The 22,541-nt window shown below is 43.1% G+C and overlaps 1 protein-coding gene across 1 annotated transcript in view; it reads right to left on the bottom strand.

Moving 5' to 3' along the window:
* LOC120060836 (serine/threonine-protein kinase SBK1-like) overlaps nt 1-22,541 on the bottom strand; it is a 37,183-nt gene that overhangs the window by 5,032 nt on the left and 9,610 nt on the right. The gene's annotated exons all lie outside the window — the stretch shown is intronic.

The raw sequence follows: 22,541 nt of genomic DNA, 5'->3' as shown, positions 1-22,541 counted from the left end.
GATTAACAACAGATTGCACTTCTTCAGATATGCAATTAAAAACAGTTTTGAAGAGAGTGTTAGGTTCGAGAAGGCAGGTAGAAGGCTTAAATTGTGATATCCTTTTCCTGAGCATATCTGTGTCAACCAAGGAAAATACATCCATAGTGCCGTTGCGTGGGCACATATCAAACTTCTCATCAGTTCTTGCTTGACTGATACCTAGCCTAATGTTGGTTATCTTATTTCTGAAATATGCCGCAAATTCACATTGGTTTGCGGGGTAGAATTTATCAGGTCATCAATGGTAGAGAAGAGCCCTCTTAAGTTATACTGATTAATAGTGATCAAGACAGAAAAATGTGTCCGTCTGGCATTTCTAATTGCCTTGTTCTATATGCCAAGTTGCTCTCTCAGAATATCATAATGAACCTGCAACTTTGACTTTCTCCACTTCTGCTCTGCATTTGCAATTTCTCTTTAACTGATTAGTTTCCTCACTCATCCAAGGGGCTCTCCATTTGGATGTGGCCTTTTCAACTTTACTGGAGCTATGACATCAATAGTTGCCCTTAGTTTGCTATTAAAGTTATCAACTAAATCCTCACATGAAGAAGGCAGAATAGGTGGTGGAGTACTGTTCATACACTCAATAAAATCTGTAGCAACTTCAGAGGTAAGATAGCGTTTCTTAATAATGCGTTCAGTATTACACTGTGCTAAGGGCAAAACGTTTTTTTAAATACACAGTGGTGATCAGATAAAGCAACATCAACAATAGCGCATATGTCAATTAAACTAAAATGTCTTAACTGGGAATATTGAAGACTCATGTTAAAAGGAACCACCAGCTTTCATATGTTCTCATGTTCTGAGCAAGGAACTCAAATGAACACTTATGGGAGATTCTGGAGTGACATTTGAGACAGTGTTTTCCACCACCATCAACAAAACACCAAATTATGAAATTTCTTGTGGAAGAATGGTGTCACATCCCTCCAAAATAGTTCCAGACACTTGTAGAATCTATGCCAAGGCATATTGAAGCTGTTCTGATGGCTCGTGGTCACCCAACGCCCTATTGAGACTATGTTGGTGTTTCCTTTATTTTGGCAGTTACCTGTACGTAAATAATTATGCCCCGTACACATCGTGATGCATTTCCTTACACCATACTGTATGTAATCTTCAAGCAATCTTGTTCCTCTACTGGACAGAGACCAAAGGGAGAGTTTCACAACCCAAGACAAGATGGAAGAGAGCCTAGTCTCTCGTTTATCATATTTACTTAGGGAAAATATGACCTTTTCATTCACGACAGGAGAAACATATTGTTTCAGTTGATAATAAAACATGTTTAGTTTAGTGACTTTTACCACAACTTGTTTCTCTAACTTTCTAGCAAGTTAACCTAGCTTACAGAGCAGCTAGCTAGCTAAAATCTAAGCTAGGTTGAAGATAATTTAGCTAGCGACCTCCACCTAATAATCATCCAAAACAAATGTCATTGCCATCACATTAAACTAAAACGGCAGGCAACAGTAATATAATTGGCTTAATTAAGGATCAGACCCTTTTTGTTTTAATTGCCTAAAATGACAGCCTGTAGCTCAGGACCTGAAGCAAGGATATGCATATTATTGATACCATTGAAAGGAAACACTTTGAAGTTTGTGGAAATGTGAAATTAATGTAGGAGAATATAACACATTAGATCTGCTAGAAGATAATACAAACAAAAAAACAATGCGTTTTCTATTTATTTTTTTGTTCATCATCTTTGAAAGGCTAGAGAAAGGCAATACTTTCAGATAGGAGTCCAGGTGTAATTCTAGTTTGAGAAACAGACGCCTCACAAGTCCTCAACTGACAGCTTCATTTAATAGTACCCGCAAAACACCCGTCTCAACGTCAACAGTTAACGAGGCGACTCCGGGAACAGGAGTATATCTTTCCCGTCCAACTAATTTAAGAAAAACTATTCGACTCTGGGATGCTGGCCTTCTAGGCAGAGTTCCTCTGTCCAGTGTCTGTGTTCTTTTGCCAGTCTTTGTCACGTTCGTCGTAACATTTAAGTGAGGAGGACCAAGGCGCAGCGTGATAACAATACATTCTTCTTTAATGAAAACGAAACGAACACTATACAAACTAATCAAAACAACAAACAGACGAACGTGAAGCTATACAAACAATAAGTGCAGACACTGTCAACTTCCACATAGACAATCACCCACAACCTACCTAACGACTATGGCTGCCTAAATATGGCTCCCAATCAGAGACAACGATAGACAGCTGTCTCTAATTGAGAACCAATCCAGGTAATCATAGACTTACATAAACACCTACAATGAACACAACCCCATGAACTCTACAAACACCCCCTAGACAATACAAACACCCTAGACGAGACAAAAACACACAAACATCCCCCATGTCACACCCTGACCTAACTAAAATAATAAAGAAAACAAAGATAACTAAGGCCAGGGCGTGACAGTCTTAATCTTTTGTTTTTATAGGCCAGTCTGAGATATGGCTTTTTCTTTGCAACTCTGCCTAGAAGGGGTCTAAAAACAAAAGATTAAGATGGGCAAAAGAACACAGACACTGGACAGAGGAACTCTGCCTAGAAGGTCAGCATCCCGGAGTCGAAGAGTTTTTCTTTAATGAGTTGGACGGGAAAGATATACTCCTAACACCCGAACAGGCCCTCATCCCCGTCATTCGCTGGAGAAGAAAACTGAGATTTTGTGGAAAGAGATCAGGGTGCCTTGTGAGGATCTACGTGATCTTCCTGTCTGGGTTGGCGCCGTGGCGGAGATCATTGTGGGATATACTCGGCCTCGTCTCAGGATGGTAAGTTGGTGGTTGAAGATATCCCTCTAGTTGTGTGGAGGCAGTGCTTTGGCAAAGGGGGTGGGGTTATATCCTGCCTGTTTGCCCCTGTCCGGGGGTATCATCGGATGGGGCCACAGTGTCCCCCGACCCCTCCTGTCTCAGCCTCCAGTATTTATGCTGCAGTAGTTTATGTGTCGGGGGCTAGGGTCAGTCTGTTATATCTGGAGTATTTCTCCTGTCTTATCCGGTGTCCTGTGTGAATTTAAGTATGCTCTCTCTAATTCTCTCTTTCTCTCTTTCTTTCTTTCTCTCTCTTGGAGGACCTGAGCCCTAGGACCAGGCCTCAGGACTACCTGGCATGATGACTCCTTGCTGTCCCCAGTCCACCTGGCCGTGCTGCTGCTCCAGTTTCAACTGTTCTGCCTGCGGCTATGGAACCCTGACCTGTTCACCGGACGTGCTACCTGTCCCAGGCCTGCTGTTTTCAACTCTCCAGAGACAGCAGGAGCGGTAGAGATACTCTTAATGATTGGCTATGAAAAGCCAACTGACATTTACTCCTGAGGTGCTGACTTGTTGCACCCTTGACAACCACTGTGATTATTATTATTTGACCATGCTGGTCATTTATGAACAATAGAACATCTTGGCCATGTTCTGTTATAATCTCCACCCGGCACAGCCAGAAGAGGACTGGCCACCCCTCATATCCTGGTTCCTCTCTAGGTTTCTTCCTAGGTTTTAGCCTTTCTAGGGAGTTTTTCCTAGCCACCGTGCTTCTACACCTGCATTGCCTGCTGTTTGGGGTTTTAGGCTGGGTTTCTCTACAGCACTTTGAGATATCAGCTTGATCAGGCGACGAGTGGCTAATCTGCCTTTGTACTCCGTACTGCTAGCTAACGTTCAATCGCTGGAAAATGAATTTGACAAATTAAAAGGACGTATATCCTACCAACGGGACATTAAAAATTGTAATATTTTATGTTTCACCGTGTTGTGGCTGAACGACGACATTAATAACATACAGCTGGCGGGTTATACACTATCGGCAGGACAGAACAGCAGCCTCTGGTAATACACGGGGCGGCGTCCTATGCATATTTGTAAACAACAGCTGGTGCACGATATCTAAGGAAGTCTCAAGGTTTTGCTCGTCTGAGGTAGAGTATCTCATGATAAGCTGTAGATCACACTATTTACCTAGAGAGTTTTCATCTGTATTTTTCATAGCTGTCTACACTAAAACAGCACTCAATGAGCTGTATACCACCATAAGCAAACAGGAAAACGCACATCCAGAGGCGGCGCTCCTAGTGGCCGGGGACATTAATTAACGCAGGAAAACTTAAATCAGTTTTACCTAATTTCTATCAGCATGTTAAATGTGCAACCAGAGGGAATAAAATGTTTTTAAAAACTCGCCCTGCATTTGGCAAATCTGACCGTCATTATATCTTCCTGATTCCTGCTTACAAGCAAAAATTCAAGCAGGAAGCACCAGTGACTCGGTGTGTAAAAAAATGGTCAGATGAAGCAGATGCTAAACTACAGCATAGTTTTGCTAGCACAGACTGGAATATGATCCGGGATTGAGGAGTACACCACATCAGTCACTGGCTTCAACAATATGTGAATCGATGACATCGTCCCTCAGTGACTATGTACATACCCCAACCAGAAGCCATGGATTATAGGCAACATTTGCACTGAGCTAAAGGCTAGAGCTACCGCTTTCAAGGAGCAGGACTCTAACCCGGAAGCTTATAAGAAATCCCAATATCACCTCCGACGAACCATCACAGGCAAGTGTCAATACAGGACTAAGATCGAATCCTACACTGGCTCCAACGCTCATCGGATGTCAAATCAAATCAAATTATATTTGTCACATACACATGGTTAGCAGATGGTAATGCGAGTGTAGCGAAATACTTGTGCTTCTAGTTCCGACCATGCAGTAACATCTAACAAGTAATCTAACCTAACAATTTCACAACAACTACCTTATACACACACAAGTGTAAAGGAATTAATATGGATATGTACATAAAAATATATGAATGAGTGATGGCCGAACGGCATAGGCAAGATGCAGTAGATGGTATAGAGTACAGTATATACATATGAGATGAGTAATGTAGGGTATGAAAACATTATATAAAGTGGCAGGGCTTGCAAACTATTACAGACTACAAAGGGAAGCACAGCCGAGAGCTGCCCAGTGAGACAAGCCTACCAGACGAGCTAAATAACTTCTATGCTCGCGTCGAGGCAAGCAACACTGAAACATGCATGAGAGTTCCGGACAACTGTGTGATCACACTCTCTGCAGCCGATGTGAGCTAGACCTTTAAACAGGTCAACATTCACAAGGCCGCAGTGCCAGATGGGATTACCAGGACGTATACTCCGAGCATGTGCTGACCAACTGGCATGGGTCTTCACTGACATTTTCAACCTCTCCCTGACTGAGTCTGTAACACCAACATGTTTCAAGCAGACCACCATAGTCCCTGTGCCCAAGAACACTAAGGTAACCTGCCTAAATGACTACCGACACATAGCACTCACGTCCGTAGCCATGAATTGCTTTGAAAAACTGGTCATGGCTCACATCAACACCATTATCCCAGAAACCCTAGACCCACTCCAATTTGCATACCGCACCAATAGATCCACAGATGATGCAATCTCTATTGCAATCCACACTGCCCTTTCTCACCTGGACAAAAGGAATACCTATGTGAGAATGCTGTTCATTGGCTACAGCTCAGCGTTCAACACCATAGTGTCCTCAAAGCTCATCACTAAGCTGAGGACCCTGGGACTAAACACCTCCCTCTGCAACTGGATCATGGACTTCCTGATGGGCCACCCCCAGGTGGTAAGGGTATGTGTTGTTACCACACATCCGCCACACTGATCCTCAACACGGGGGCCCCTCAGGGCTGCGTGCTCAGTCCCCTCCTGTACTCCCTGTTCACTTATGACTGCACGGCCAGGTACGACTCCAACACCATCATTAAGTTTGCCAATGACACAACAGTGGTAGACCTGATCACCGACAACGATGAGACATCCTATAGGGAGGAGGTCAGAGACCTGACCGTGTGGTGCCAGGACAACAACCTCTCCCTCAACGTGATCAAGACAAAGGAGAAGATTGTTGACTACAGGAAAAGGAGGACCGAGCACCCCCCCATTCTCATCGACGGGGCTGCAGTGGAGCAGGTTGAGAGCTTCAAGTTCCTTGGTGTCCACATCACCAACAAATTAACATGGTCCAAGCACACCAAGACAGTCGTGAAGAGGGAAGAACCTATTCCCCCTCAGGAGACTGAAAAGATTTTGGCATGGGTCCTCAGATCCCCAAAAAGGTTTTACAGTTGCACCATCGAGAGCATCCTGACGGGTTGCATCATTGCCTGGTACGGCAACTGCTTGGCCTCTGACCGCAAGGCATTATAGAGTGTAGTGCGTACGGCCCAGTACATCACCGGGGCCAAGGTTCCTGCCATCCAGGACCTCTATACCAGGCGGTGTCAGACGAAGGCCCTAAAAATTGTCAAAGACTCCAGACACTCTAGTGATAGACTGTTATCTCTACTACTCATGGCAAGTGGTACCGGAGCACCAAGTCTAGGTCCAAGAGGCTTCTAAACAGATTCTACCTCCCCATCTAGGATGCTGCTACTCTGTTATTATCTATGCATAGTTACTTTAATAACTCTACCTACATGTACATATTACCTCAATTTGGGGTGGCAGGTAGCCTAGTGGTTAGAGTCTTGGGCCTGTAAACGAAAGGTTGCGAGATCGAATCCCCGAGTTGACAAGGTAAAAATCTGTTGTTCTGCCCCTGAACAAGGCAGTTGACAGCCTAGGAACAGTGAGTTATTGTAATTAAGAATTTGTTCTTAACCCACTTGCCTGGTAAAATAAAAAAATACAAATTACCTTGACATCGGTGCCCCCGCACATTGAATCTGTACCGGTACCCCCTGTATATAGCCCCACTATTGTTATTTACTGCTGCTCTTTAATTATTTGTTATTCTTATCTCTTACTTAAAATGTTTTAACTGCATTGTTGGTTAAGATAAAATACATTTTTAAAAAAGGGGGCTAACTGACATACCCAAATCTAACTGCCTGTAGCTCAGGCACTGAAGCAAGGATATGCATATTATTGGTACCATTTAAAAGGAAACACTTTGAAGTTTGTGGAAATGGGAATTGAATGTAGGAGAATATAACAATAGATCTGGTAAAAGAAAATACAAAGAAAAAAAAACCCCAGTTTTTTTCTACCATCATCTTTGAAATGTAGCAGAAAGGTCCCTGTTCCAGCCATCACGCTGGTTGTAATTCCAATAGTGTCCACAAGATGGCAGCAGGGCATGTGCAAAGTTTCAGATGGGTAACTTGAAGTATGAGCGAGCTACACGACATTTAGTGTGAAGTCACCCAGGTACATTTGGGCAAATTGTGAAAGAGACACATGCATTCATATTACATTTTTTCTGCAAGAATATCATCAAATCTGTATACTTGGACTTTGATTTAGCTGTCCAGTATTAGTAGCCATATTATAAGTTCAACATTTGCAAAACAACCAGTTTTCATAACTCTGAATATTCTTATAATTTTTGTCCAAAATGAAAAGGTATGCTGTTGTACAAGGTTAGTAGCTACATTTTACGACAGATACATGGTTTACCAGATACTCCCGTAAAGCCCAGCTCATTGGCTATCTAGCCAGCTTTGTTTGACCCCAATTGGGGCTTATTTGACAAAGGTAGAGTCGTTCAAGTGAAGACCGTCCGCGTCATCGGCCTGCCATGAAGGCGTCGCTCTCTGACCAAATATGGTGACCTATAGGATATACTACACCCCTAATGATATAGTGAAGTCTCGTTACGTTCTAGGATCTCTTAGGAATACATACGAATGCGATTTGACTGGTTGAAACAACGTTTAGGGTGAGATTTCACAGATTCCTCTGTGTATACAAAATCGATCGTGCATGCTATATGAACCTTTCAGGATACGAAAAAGGATTTGATCTAACAAAACAACACTTGATGTTATCTCTGGGACCTGAAGGAGGGTGTGGGGTGGGTTGGGTATATGGGGTGAGTGCTTGGGAATCGACGTGGGTGGACTGAGGTAGGGAAGGGACTGGGGGGTGTTGTGTGGAGGAAAGGTGGTTGGGATATGGTCAAATCTTTGTACTTACAACGATGTACATTTTGTAAAACTTCAATATAAAAAAAATATATATATACAAGAAAAAGATGAGCTAATTGGAATAAAAGGTGGACCTAACAAACAAAGAAACTAACGTATTAATCTTGTCACTGTGTGTGACTGTTTTTATGTGCTGTGTGGTTACGTATTGTACACACAGATAGGGTTATTGATAAGGCTGGTCTCACACGGAGATGTCATCTATTGTGCATGGATATCACAACACTCACACACCCCATCAGTGTGTATTTCCCACACAGATGGGCCATTGGTAAGCGAGCAATCTCCCTCGCACACGCACAGACAAAGAGAGACTAGTTCACTGAAGGCTCTTTCTCCCTCCCTCCCTCCACAGCCCAGCTTTTGTTCTTTGTTCTTCCTCTCGTCCAATTAAGATTACTCAGCTATCTTGTGGGAAGAAAGTAATAAATATTACATTATTAATTAGAGGGAAGAAACTGCAATAGGGTGCAACTATTTGGAGCTGCCAGATCTTCACACGCTTGGACTAAACAAGGCCAAAATATAAGTGTGCCTCGCTAAGTATCTTCTATCAGAACACATATACTCCTGTACTCAGTCACGATTAGAGCCAAGACCGAGAAATAAACATAAGTCAAAGCATGTCTTCTGCCTAGGAGTGAAAACTGTACAGTGCATTGTCTATAGAGTATATACTGCATAGACAATGCATACCCCGTTCAAATATTTATTATATATATATATTCACCCTCTGAATGGCACACATACACAATCCATGTCTCAATGGGCACAAGGCTTAAAAATCCTTCTTTAACCTGTCTCCTGCCCTTCATCTACACTGATTGAAGTGGATTTAACAAGTGACATCAATAAGGGATCATAGCTTTCACCTGGATTCACCTGCTTAGTGTATGTCATGGAAAGAGCAGGTGTCCTTAAAATGTTATTGTATACTCATTGTATATGTAGCTCATTTGCTGTTATAAAAAAATAGCTTTGAACAGGTTGGGTTACAAAAATGTTTTAACTGATTGAGTAGACCGGACTCCCCATCCCGCTCCTGACCCATCAATCATAATGAACTCAGTAGATGAAGGACTGTTTGTTTACTGGCACTCCTTAAGCGCTAGCTGGCTAGCTGTAGTTGCAGCCGCGTAGGTCTCCAGGGGGGAACATGCAACACTTCGGCATCAAATCTAATTGCATTACTCAGCCTCCACTAAGACAAAAACACCTCAGAACCTAAGACGCAGCCACCTCATTTCCTTTGCAGAACATGATTAAGAGACCCAGAATGAGATGAGGGGAAGAGAGATGCCATCAGCTGCAGTATAATGTTCTAAATGGGAACCAGGAAATGGGGATCGTGCAAAGTGCTTTGTGGGTGTGTTGATAGAGTGTTATATGTGAGTCTGGGTTTGGATGAATGGGTGCACTGAATGTGTTGTGAATGTTTGAGTGTGTACAAGTGTGTGACTATGTGAGCTCAGTTTGCACGTATATTGGTGTGTGTGTGTGTACCGCATGTGTTTGTTTGTGTGTGAGTGTCTGTGCACTCGTGTGTGTGTGCCCCTGTGCACACAGTCCTGCAGTGACACTATCAAAGGGCCATTGTGTTCCCATATCTCCCAGAGAGCAGCTGCGGCGCTGCGTGAGGGAGGCCGAGCGTCTCCACCGGGTCTCTTTCCTCACGACTCAACATTAGTGTTCAGCTAAGGCCACATGCCCCACTGCGCTCCCATTCTGCCCTGTGCTACTCTGTCCTCAGCACCTATAAAGGAGAGGCAGCATGGATATATAAGGGTTTCACTTGTGTGAGATCCTCATGTCCCGGAGTTTATTGAGCCAGTAAAATAACTGAAAAGAGTCTGCACACTCAAATGATTCATACACACGTCACTACTTGGATCAAAACACTTCAATATTAGGTATGTCAATTAGATAATACAGTATGGATGCCATTAAAATGGGTGATTGCAGATTACTCCAGTCTCACATTTCCTATTCATGTATATTTCACTGGTCACCCCCAAAGCCAATTCCTACTTTGGCCGCCTTTCCTTCCAGTTCTCCAATGACTGGAACGAACTTCAAAAAATCACTAAAGCTGGAGACTCATATCTCCCTCACTAACTTTAAGCACCAGCTGTCAGAGCAGCTCACAGATCACTGCACCTATACATAGCCCATCTGTAAATAGCCCATCCAACTACCTCATCCCCATACTGTATTTATTTATTTATCTATCTTTGCACCCCAGTATCTCTACTTGTACATTCATCTTCTGCACATCTATCACGCCAGTGTTTAATTGCAATATTGTAATTACTTCGCCACCATGGCCTGTTTATTGCCTTACCTCCCTTGCACACACTGTATAGACTTTTTCTACTGTATTATTGATTGTATGTTTGTTTATTCCATGTGTAACTCTGTGTTGTTGTATGTGTCAAACTGCTTTGCTTTCTCTTGGCCAGGTCGCAGTTGTAAATGAGAATTTGTTCTCAACTAGCCTACCTGGTTAAATAAAGGTGAAATAATAAATAATAAAATGTCATTCTTAGCACCTCTGAACCTTCAATGCTCAAGACTAGACTCTAGAGATCACCATATGCAGCAATTACATATTTTCTGCATTATTGTTTAATGTGCTGTGAACTGAAAAACGACCTCTCCAGCAGCAGTCAGCACAGCACTACCCTTGCTAACCCTAACAGACAACCCACTGTGCAGAAATTGGTTAAAATAAACATTGTTTCAATGTATTGTGACGTGGAATTGATGTGGAAAATACATTGGAAATGAAAAAAGTCATAAACGTAAACTTTTGTTTTGAGGGTAAAATTTCAACCACAGGATTATGTCATTCATCATGGTAATCCATTTTCAACATAGACAAACCTTATATAAAATATGTTGAATTTGAACCTTTGAAACAATGTCAGATCTTCAACGTAAAATCCACTATAAGAAAAAAACTACAGGCTGGGCAGCACCTCTTACTGGAGAGTTTATCTATCTACAGGTATCCCTTCAGTCTCCCATTCAAGGTTTTAACCAAGCCCTTCTTAGCTTTGATATTTGTCACTGACTATAACCAATGTGCTATCGTGAGAATGATTGCTGAGAAATCTCCACTTAATACATTTACTGTTCCTATCGAAGTCATTCCAAAGGGTAGGTTCAACAGAGCAAGTTAAATGGAACCATACTTTATCAATCATACATCATCAATGAAGCCATTTAGGCCTACATAGAGTTTGGTCATCAAACGCTATGTTTGATGTCATCAATAGTCATCAATAGCTATTGTTTAAATTCATCCCAGGATTAAACAAAAAATAGACAATAGATATAGGCCTAGGGTTTCTAGCTTTGGTTGATTTCAAATGGAATCTACACGTTAATAATAAATATGTTGGATTTACGTCTCCATCTCAACCAAAAATCTAAGAAAAGGATTAAATCAAATCAAAATCTATTTAAAAGTGCATTCAAGTTTGATTTGATTTAGTCTTATTCTTTAACTTAGAATTTTGGTTGAAAGGGAAACAGGAGTCCAACATATGAATTTGTAGACATACTGGAATTATAGCCAGACTCAGTGGCACAGATGGAGCTCTCCAAGCAGAAGAAACTTCTCCTTCAAATGTTGATATTTGGTTGCGTTGACAACCAAGCACAATTCAGTATTACTTGTCTAAGACAGTAAATAGTCTAATGTTATGGATACCTGACAATGTAACGTTATTTATTCAACCTTAAAATGAGTAACACATCCATGACCACATTTTTAGATTACTGTAACAATAAATGTCTTCTTATGTAATCATATACATAGAAAGCCTCCATGTTCAGGGTCGCAGGTCTGTGGAAATCTTCACAATTGCTATAATAATCCGTGCAGAATCTCAAACGGCATTGATCACTTGCACCATGTACTTCAATGTAATCTCAACTGCAATCCAGGTCATTTGGTTGTGCTATTAGATGAAGCAGTGATAACACATTAAGTTGTTGTATAAATAAACAAGATATAACATTGTATTACCATTTTAAATTTGTTGTGCTTTTAAAAATGGTTGAAAGTGCAGCGATAACACATTTAGGTGACAAGTAAACCAAAAATCAGACATTGATTTTCCATTGGAATTTGGTTGTGCTTTTCGATGGTTGAAAGCCTAGTGATAACACGTTGGGAATTCAACAAACTTTTGGCTGTCTTTTTGAGTGGGTCAAAATAGGGATGAATCTCATTGATTAACATATCTGCCAAATATTTCCCAATTCTCCATGTTGAAATGACGTGGTGTGCCCAGTGGGAAGATATCCCCTTTAAAGCCCAGAATGCCCCTAATGGACAAAAACATACCCTTTAAGGTCCAGAAGAGTCTGAACCAGATGTGGCTGGTGGGAGGATCTATAGGAGGACGTGCTCATTGTAAGGGCTGGATTGGTATAAATGGAACGGAGTCAAACATGTGGCTTCCATATGTTTGATGTGTTTGATACCATTCCATTAATTCCATTCCAGCCATTAAAATGAGCCCGTCCTCCTATAGCGCCTCCTACCAACCTCCTCTGATTCACACTAACAAACAGACAGAACCTGTGTAAGCGTGCGCGTGCACACACACACACATATCAAAATGGTAACAGCTTGGACCTCCACATGCATAGACACGAGATGGCTAGTGGAATAGCCAGACAACCTTTACTGAACAAACTCTTGGCTTGAGAATAGAATAGAGCTGAATCCTGGGAGACTAATGCCAAATGGTCTCTTTTTTTGTTGTTCTCAGTTTGTGTATCTGTCTCGTGTATCTGTCTCATGTACAGCTAACTGCCAAGATAAAGAAACACCAACATAAAGTGTCTAAAGGGAGTTGGGCCACCACGAGCCAGAACAGCTTCAATGCACCCTGGCATAGATTATTATACACGCGTCTGGGATCTTTATAGGAGGGATGCGACACCATGAATTGACAAGAAATTCTATAATTTGGTGTTTTGTTGATTGGGGTGGAAAAATAATACTGTCTCAGCCGCCTCTCCAGAATCTCCCAAAAGTGTTCAATTGTGGATGGGGGCACTGTCATCCTATGGAAGCATAGCCATGGTAGACTCCCTTCACAAAACAGCGCAAACTGTCTCTTACAAGAATAGAAAGAGGAGTGGGAGGCCCCGGTGCACAACTGAGCAAGAGGACAAGTATGCTCCAGATACTCAACCAGTCTAAAGAAGGCCAGTTGTATTGCTTCTTTAATCAGCACAACAGTTTTCAGCTGTGCTAACATAATTGCAAAAGGGTTTTCTAATTATCAATTAGCCTTTTAAAATGACAAACTTGGATTAGCTAACACAACGTGCCATTGGAACACAGGAGTGATGGTTGCTGATAATGGGCCTCTGTACGCCTATGTAGATATTCCATTAACAATCAGTCGTTTCCAGCTACAATAGTAATTTATAACATTAACAATGTCTACACTGTATCAATTTTATGTTATTGTAATGGACAAAAGTGCTTTTCTTTCAAAAACAAGGACATTTCTAAGTGACCCCAAACTTTTGAACAGTAATATATATTACATATATACATACATGTATATATACAAATATACATATATACACACACACAGTTGAAGTCGGAAGTTTACATACACTTAGGTTGAAGTCATTAAAACGTATTTTTCATCCACTCCACAAATTTCTTGTTAACAAACTATAGTTTTGGCAAGTCGGTTAGGACATCTACTTTGTGCATGACACAAGTAATTTTTTCAACAATTGTTTAGAGATTATTTCACTTATAATTCACTGTATCACAATTCCAGTGGGTCAGAAGTTCACATACACTAAGTTGACTGTGCCTTAAAACAGCTACGAAAATTCCAGAAAATTATGTCATGAATTTAGAATATTCTGATAGGCTAATTGACATCATTTGAGTCAATTGGAGGTGTACCTGTGGATGTATTTCAAGGCCTACCTTCAAACTCAGTGCCTCTTTGCTTGACGTCATAGGAAAATCAAAAGAAATCAGCCAAGACCTCAGAAAATAAATTGTAGACCTCCACAAGTCTGGCTCATCCTTGGGAGCAATTTCCAAACTCCTGAAAGTACCACGTTCATCTGTACAAACAATAGTACGCAAGTATAAACACCATGGGACCACGCAGCCGTCATACCGCTCAGGAAGGAGACGCGTTCTGTCTCCAAGAGATGAACGTACTTTGGTGTGAAAAGTGCAAATCAATCCCAGAACAACAGCAAAGGTGAAGATGTGAAGATGCTGGAGGAAAAAAATGATCTATATCCACAGTAAAATGAGTCCTATATCGCCAAAACCTGAAAGGCCTCTCAGCAAGGAAGAAGCCACTACTCCAAAACCGCCATAAAAAAGCCAGACTACTGTTTACAACTGCTCATGGGGACAAAGATTGTACTAAAAATGTCCTTGGTCTGATGAAACAAAAATAGAACTGTTTGGCCATAATGACCATCATTATGTTTGGAGGAAAAATGGGGAGGCTTGCAAGCCGAAGAACACCATCCCAACCCGTGAAGCACGGGGGTGGCAGCATCATGTTGCAGGAGGGACTGGTGCACTTCACAAAATAGATGGCATCATGAAGGAGGAAAATGATGTGGATATATTGAAGCAACATCTCAAGACATCAGTCAGGAAGTGGACAATAACCCCAAGCATACTTCCAAAGTTGTGGCAAAATGGGACAACAAAGTCAAGGTATTGGAGTGGCCATCATAAAGCCCTGACCTCAATCGTATAGAAAATGTGTGGGCAGAACTGAAAAAGCATGTGCGAGCAAGGAGGCCTACAAACCTGACTCAGTTACACCAGCTCTGTCAGGAGGAATGGGCCAAAATTCACCGAACTTATTGTGGGAAGCTTGTGGAAGGCTACCTGAAACATTTGACCAAAGTTGTATGTAAACTTCCTGATTTCAACTGTATGTATATATATATATATATATATATATATATATATATATATATATATCCGCCTTTAATATTCCAGATAGATTGTAGCTTCCATCAATGTAATTGTCTGCATCACTTCCAATCTCCCATATATTTTTTGGCATTGTGTATATATACACTGCTCAAAAAAATAAATGGAACACTTAAACAACACAATGTAACTCCAAGTCAATCACACTTCTGTGAAATCAAACTGTCCACTTAGGAAGCAACACTGATTGACAATACATTTCACATGCTGTTGTGCAAATGGAATAGACAAAAGGTGGAAATTATAGGCTATTAGCAAGACACCCCCAATAAAGGAGTGGTTCTGCAGGTGGTGACCACAGACAACTTCTCAGTTCCTATGCTTCCTGGCTGATGTTTTGGTCACTTTTGAATGCTGGCGGTGCTTTCACTCTAGTGATAGCATGAGACGGAGTCTACAACCCACACAAGTGGTTCAGGTAGTGCAGCTCATCCAAGATGGCACATCAATGCGAGCTGTGGCAAGAAGGTTTGCTGTGTCTGTCAGCATAGTGTCCAGAGCATGGAGGCGCTACCAGGAGACAGGCCAGTACATCAGGAGATGTGGAGGAGGCCGTAGGAGGGCAACAACCCAGCAGCAGGACTGCTACCTCCGCCTTTGTGCAAGGTGGAGCAGGAGGAGCACTGCCAGAGCCCTGCAAAATGACCTCCAGCAGGCCACAAATGTGCATGTGTCTGCTCAAACGGTCAGAAACAGACTCCATGAGGGTGGTATGAGGGCCCGACATCCACAGGTGGGGGTTGTGCTTACAGCCCAACACCGTGCAGGACGTTTGGCATTTGCCAGAGAACACCAAGATTGGCAAATTCGCCACTGGCGCCCTGTGCTCTTCACAGATGAAAGCAGGTTCACACTGAGCACATGACAGACGTGACAGAGTCTGGAGACGCCGTGGAGAACGTTCTGCTGCCTGCAACATCCTCCAGCATGACCGGTTTGGCGGTGGGTCAGTCATGGTGTGGGGTGGCATTTCTTTGGGGGGGCCGCACAGCCCTCCATGTGCTCGCCAGAGGTAGCCTGACTGCCATTAGGTACCGAGATGAGATCCACAGACCCCTTGTGAGACCATATGCTGGTGCGGTTGGCCCTGGGTTCCTCCTAATGCAAGACAATGCTAGACCTCATGTGGCTGGAGTGTGTCAGCAGTTCCTGCAAGAGGAAGGCATTGATGCTATGGACTGGCCCGCCCGTTCCCCAGACCTGAATCCAATTGAGCACATCTGGGACATCATGTCTCGCTCCATCCACCAACGCCACGTTGCACCACAGACTGTCCAGGAGTTGTTGGCGGATGCTTTAGTCCAGGTCTAGGAGGAGATCCCTCAGGAGACCATCCGCCACCTCATCAGGAGCATGCCCAGGCGTTGTAGGGAGGTCATACAGGCACGTGGAGGCCACACACACTACTGAGCCTCATTTTGACTTGTTTTAAGGACATTACATCAAAGTTGGATCAGCCTGTAGTGTGGTTTTCCACTTTAATTTTGAGTGTGACTCCAAATTCAGACCTCCATGGGTTGATACATTTGATTTCCATTGATAATTTTTGTGTGATTTCGTCGTCAGCACATTCAACCATGTAAAGAAAAAAGTATTTAATAAGAATATTTCATTCATTCAGATCTAGGATGTGTTATTTTAGTGTTCCCTTAATTTTTTTGAGCAGTGTATATATAAAAATGCCAAAAAATATATGGGAGATTGGAAGTGATGCAGACAATTACATTGATGGAAGCTACAATCTGTAATATTAAAGCGGATCTACCCCCTAAAATGTTATTTTTAAATTAATAAATAAAACAAAAAGTGTTTACATTATTTCGGCAGTTACCTGTATGTCCTCTTTGTTATTTACTAAACATAGCATTGTTTTGTGTAGACATTGTTTGTCTTGAATCTATAATTGATCGCTCCTGCCTCGTCTCATCTATCTTACAATTCTGTTCTGTTTGAGTGTCTATTCATCTCTAGTCATTTTGGTGTGAAATTAACATTACATTTCCATGGGAACTGTCTCCAACTTCAAGTGGACATCTCTCTCTTACACTTTAAAAGGTCCAATGCAGCCATTTTTATCTCAATATCAAATCATTTCTGGGTAACAATTAAGTACCTTACTGTGATTTTAATTGGAAACAATGGTCAATTTTTTTAATAAATACATTACAAAAATATGTGGACACCTGCTCATCGAAAATCTCACGGACATTAATATGGAGTTTATTCCCCCTTTGCTGCTATCTTCTGGAAAGGCTTTCCACTAGATGTTGAAACATTGTTGTGAGAACTTGCTTTCATTCAGCCACAAGAGCATTAGTGAGGTTGAGAACAGATCTTGGACAATTAGGCCTGGCTCGCAGTGGGCATTACAATTCATCCCAAAGGTGTTCGATGGGGTTGAGGTCAGGGCTCTGTGCAGGCCAGTCAAGTTCATCAACACCGATTTCGACAAACCATTTCTGTATGGACTTCACTTTGTACACGGGGGCATTGTCATGCTGAATCAGGAAAGGGCCTTCCCCAATCTGTTGCCACAAAGTTGGAAGCACAGAATCATCTAGAATGTCTTTGTTGGCTGTAGGGTTAAGATTTCCCTTCACTGGAACTAAGGGGGCTAGCCCAAACCATGAAAAACCACCCCAGACCATTGTTCCTCCTCCACCAAACTTCACAGTTGGCACTATGCATTCGGGCAGGTAGCATTCTCCGGACATCTGCCAAACCCAGATTCGTCTGTCCGACTGCCAAATGATTAAGCATGATTCATCACTTCAGAGAACACATTTCCACTGCTCCAGAGTCCAATGGTCAAATCAAATCAAATTTTATTTGTCACATACACATGGTTAGCAGATGTTAATGCGAGTGTAGCGAAATGATTGTGCTTCTAGTTCTGACAATGCAGTAATAACCAACGAGTAATCTAACCTAACAATTCCACAACTACTACCTTATACACACAAGTGTATAAGGGATAAAGAATATGTACATAAAGATATGAGTAAGTGATGGTACAGAATGGCATAGGCAAGATGCAGTAGATGGTATTGAGTACAGTATATACATATGAGATGAGTAATGTAGGGTATGTAAACAAAAGTGGCATAGTTTAAAGTGGCTAGTGATACATGTATTACATAAAGATGGCAAGATGCAGTAGATGATAGAGTACAGTATATACATATACATTATATTAAGTGGCATTGTTTAAAGTGGCTAGTGATACATTTTTGATCAATTCCCATCAATTTCCATTATTAAAGTGAGCTGGAGTTGAGTCAGTATGTTGGCAGCAGCCACTCAATGTTAGTGGTGGCTGTTTAACAGTCCGATGGCCTTGTGATAGAAGCTGTTTTTCAGTCTCTCGGTCCCTGCTTTGATGCACCTGTACTGACCTCGCCTTCTGGATGATAGCGGGGTGAACAGGCAGTGGCTCGGGTGGTTGTTGTCCTTGATGATCTTAGTTTTAACTGTTTCGTAGTGTAAACTGTCTTCCAGGGAGAGAGCAGCTACTACTTCCTGGGCTTTCCCAGACAATTTACATTGTAACAGGAGCGGCCAAACCTCGAGTGGCCAATGTAGCGCAGCGGCCACACGCTCAAACGCAGAGAAATAGGAATCAACTTCCGACTCTCGGAATGGAGGGACTAAAGCGATATTTTTACTTACATCAAAGTGGGCTTGATGATAAGCAGCTTTTGGAGTCGTACCGGAGCCAGCGTCTAGCTCCAGTTGTCGGATCCTCACCTCCTTGTCGGCTTCTATTTTCCTAATTTCAAGATCAAAATGCATTTGTCTCTTTATCTTTTTGCTCCATTTCTAACCGGGCCAGCCTCACCTTCAGCCTAGCGGTCCCGTCTGAACGACCTGAAGCAGAAGATAAAGGATCATATCGAGGCAATGCAAAGGGGGTACGAGCAACCCCTTCCTCCGCCCTGTCCTCCGACTTGGCATCGGAAGGTCTACCCGTCTCCTCTCCTTGCAATGAGAGAATTCGTTCTCTCATTAAACCCTCCCTGACTAGCACCAAAAGCTCAGCCTTCAGGGCTTTCTCAGGGATAATGAATCCATAATGGTCAGCTATAGCTAAAAGGTCTACTTTTCAAAACCTCAACAAACAATCAATAGAGGGCGCTTCAATGAACTTGGAGATGGCTGAGGCAGCCATCTTGTACACAACAATCTACTTAACACACAAACTAAACAAGTCATCCAAACTCACAACCTACCATCACACCTCAATCACTAACCACAGAGAGCTCAGTGCAGCAGGGTCCGGTGGGTTTAATGGAATCCCGGATGAGCCCCCATTATGTTACGCACGCCTCTGAGAAGAGGGAACGCAACACCCTGCTACAACTCAACTCCCCGTGAAGTGAAAGAGGTATGAACTGTAGGTGCGAGAAAGGATGACAAAGGCAGAATTGACCATTTACTAGGATTTATTTCCTTAAACGGTAATATGAGGAAAAGGGGCTGGACGGAACCAAAGCAAAGAAAGTAAATATCAAAGCTTCCCCCTCTCCTATCTAACCTGCCTACCCACTACTTACCTATCTTAGCACCACCTGGTGCCCTAACCAAAATACAGGGGGTGGTCCGCCCAGGTCGTGTCTAGACAGTGAATATACTACGGGTATATGTATGCCCGCGGGCCTCTTGCCTAAGCACTCCCAAAGTGCCTTCTCCTTCCCCCCTGGGAACAAATGAAACAGAACAACAAACAATTTCAATAATCAAAACACTGCGTCCTATAAGACATAACAGACATAACCAATCAGCTCCCTCAGCAACAACTTACATAGTACATACCAAATCTCTTCGAGAAACAACCAACACTTTATCACAATCAAATTCTCCAGAAAAAATCTCTCTCTCTAATCTCTCCAAAATATTCAATCTTCTTCTCTTTCTCTCTAATCTCTCCAAAATATTCAATCTTCTCTCCTCCTGCACAGAACACTGGCTTTTATATAGCTTCAGGAGTCTAATTGGATACAGCTGCATCTTGACGAGGGGGCGGGGTCAGCTCTCTAATCATCCATTAGCCATTGAGTCGACCAATCAGCTGGTTGGGGAGGCTTCCAGGAAGCCATCTCCTGAAACACACACACTCAAATACAACACAGAAACTGGGGAACGTAACAATGGCCTTCCTGTGACATCGGGTGGTGTAGGTGTCCTGGAGGGCAGGTAGTTTGCCCCCAGTCATGCGTTGTGCAGATTTCACTACCCTCTGGAGAGCCTTCCGGTTGTGGGCGGAGCAGTTGCCGTACCAGGCGGTGATACAGCCCGACAGGATGCTCTCAATTGTGCATCTGTAGAAGTTTGTGAGTGCTTTTGGTGACAAGCCGAATTTCTTCAGCCTCCTGAGGTTGAAGAGGCGCTGCTGCGCCTTCTTCACAACGCTGTCTGTGTGGGTGGACCAATTCAGTTTGTCCGTGATATGTACGCCGAGGAACTTAACTTACTACCCTCTCCACTACTGTCCCATCAATGTGGATAGGGGGGTGCTCCCTCTGCTGTTTCCTGAAGTCCACAAACATCTCCTTTGTTTTGTTGACGTTGAGTGTGAGGTTATTTTCCTGACACCACACTCCGAGGGCCCTCACCTCCTCCCTGTAGGCTGTCTCGTCGTTGTTGGTAATCAAGCCTACCACTGTAGTGTCGTCCGCAAACTTGATGATTGAGTTGGAGGCGTGCATGGCCACGCAGTGGGTGAACAGGGAGTACAGGAGAGGGCTCAGAACGCACCCTTGTGGGGCCCCAGTGTTGAGGATCAGCGGGGTGGAGATGTTGTTACCTACCCTCACCACCTGGGGGCGGCCCGTCAGGAAGCCCAGTACCCAGTTGCACAGGGCGGGGTCGAGACCCAGGGTCTCGAGCTTGATGACGAGTTTGGAGGGTACTATGGTGTTAAATGCTGAGCTGTAGTCGATGAACAGCATTCTCACATAGGTATTCCTCTTGTCCAGATGGGTTAGGGCAGTGTGCAGTGTGGTTGCGATTGCGTCGTCTGTGGACCTATTGGGGCGGTAAGCAAATTGGAGTGGGTCTAGGGTGTCAGGTAGGGTGGAGGTGATATGGTCCTTGACTAGTCTCTCAAAGCACTTCATGATGACGGAAGTGAGTGCTACGGGGCGATAGTCGTTTAGCTCAGTTACCTTAGCTTTCTTGGAAACAGGAACAATGGTGGCCCTCTTGAAGCATGTGGGAAGAGCAGACTGGGATAAGGATTGATTGAATATGTCCGTAAACACACCAGCCAGCTGGTCTGCGCATGCTCTGAGGACGCGGCTGGAGATGCCGTCTGGGCCTGCAGCCTTGCGAGGGTTAACACGTTTAAATGTTTTACTCACGTCGGCTGCAGTGAAGGAGAGCCCGCAGGTTTTGGTAGCGGGCCGTGTCAGTGGCACTATTGTCCTCAAAGCGAGCAAAGAAGTTATTTAGTCCGTCTGGGAGGGAATAGCTACACTGTTTGTATTCGGTGTCGTGCTTTACACCACTCCAGCTGACGCTTGGCATTGTGCATGGTGATCTTAGGCTTGTGTGCGGCTGCTTGGCTATGGAAACCCATTTCATGAATCTCCCGACTATCAGTTCTTGTGACTCTGGACGCAACGTCAACACTCGGTAGTGAGTGTTGCAACTGAGGACAGACGATTTTTATGAGCTACGCGCTTCACCACTCCGCAGTCCCAATCTGTGAGCTTGTGTGGCCTACCACTTCGCAGCTGAGCCGTTGTTGCTCTTAGATATTTCCACATCCCAATAACAGCACTTACAGTTGCCCAGGGCAGCTCTAGCAAGGCAGAAATTTGACAAACTGACATTTAGCGAAGGTGGCATCCTATGACGGTGCCACGTTAAAAATCACAGGGCTCTTCAGTAAGGCCATTCTACTGCCAATGTTTGTCTATGGAGATTGCATGGCTGTGTGCTAGATTATATACTCCTGTCAGCAACGGGTGTGGCTGAAATAGACAAATTCACTCATTTGAAGGGGTGTCCACATACTTTTGTATATACAGTTGAAGTCGGAAGTTTACATACACCTTAGCCAAATACATTTAAACCCAGTTTTTCACCATTCCTGACATTTAATCCTAGTAAAAATTCCCTGTCTTAGGTCAGTTAGGATCACCACTTTATTTTAAGAACGTGAAATGTCAGAATAATAGTAGAGCTATTATTTCTTTCATCACATTCCCAGTGGGTCAGAAGTTTACATACACTCAATTAGTATTTGGTAGCATTGCCTTTAAATTGTTTAACTTGGGTTGAACGTTTTGGGTAGCCTTCCACAAGCTTCCCACAATAAGTTGGGTGAATTTTGGCCCATTCATCCTGACAGAGCTGGTGTAACTGCGTCAGGTTTGCAGGCCTCCTTGCTCGCACACGCTTTTTCAGTTCTACCCACACATTTTCTATGGGATTGATGTCAGGGCTGTGTG

The sequence above is a fragment of the Salvelinus namaycush genome, chromosome 16 (genome assembly GCF_016432855.1).
Source record: "Salvelinus namaycush isolate Seneca chromosome 16, SaNama_1.0, whole genome shotgun sequence".
NCBI lineage: Eukaryota > Metazoa > Chordata > Actinopteri > Salmoniformes > Salmonidae > Salvelinus > Salvelinus namaycush.
This window is presented reverse-complemented; position numbering and strand designations above follow the sequence as displayed.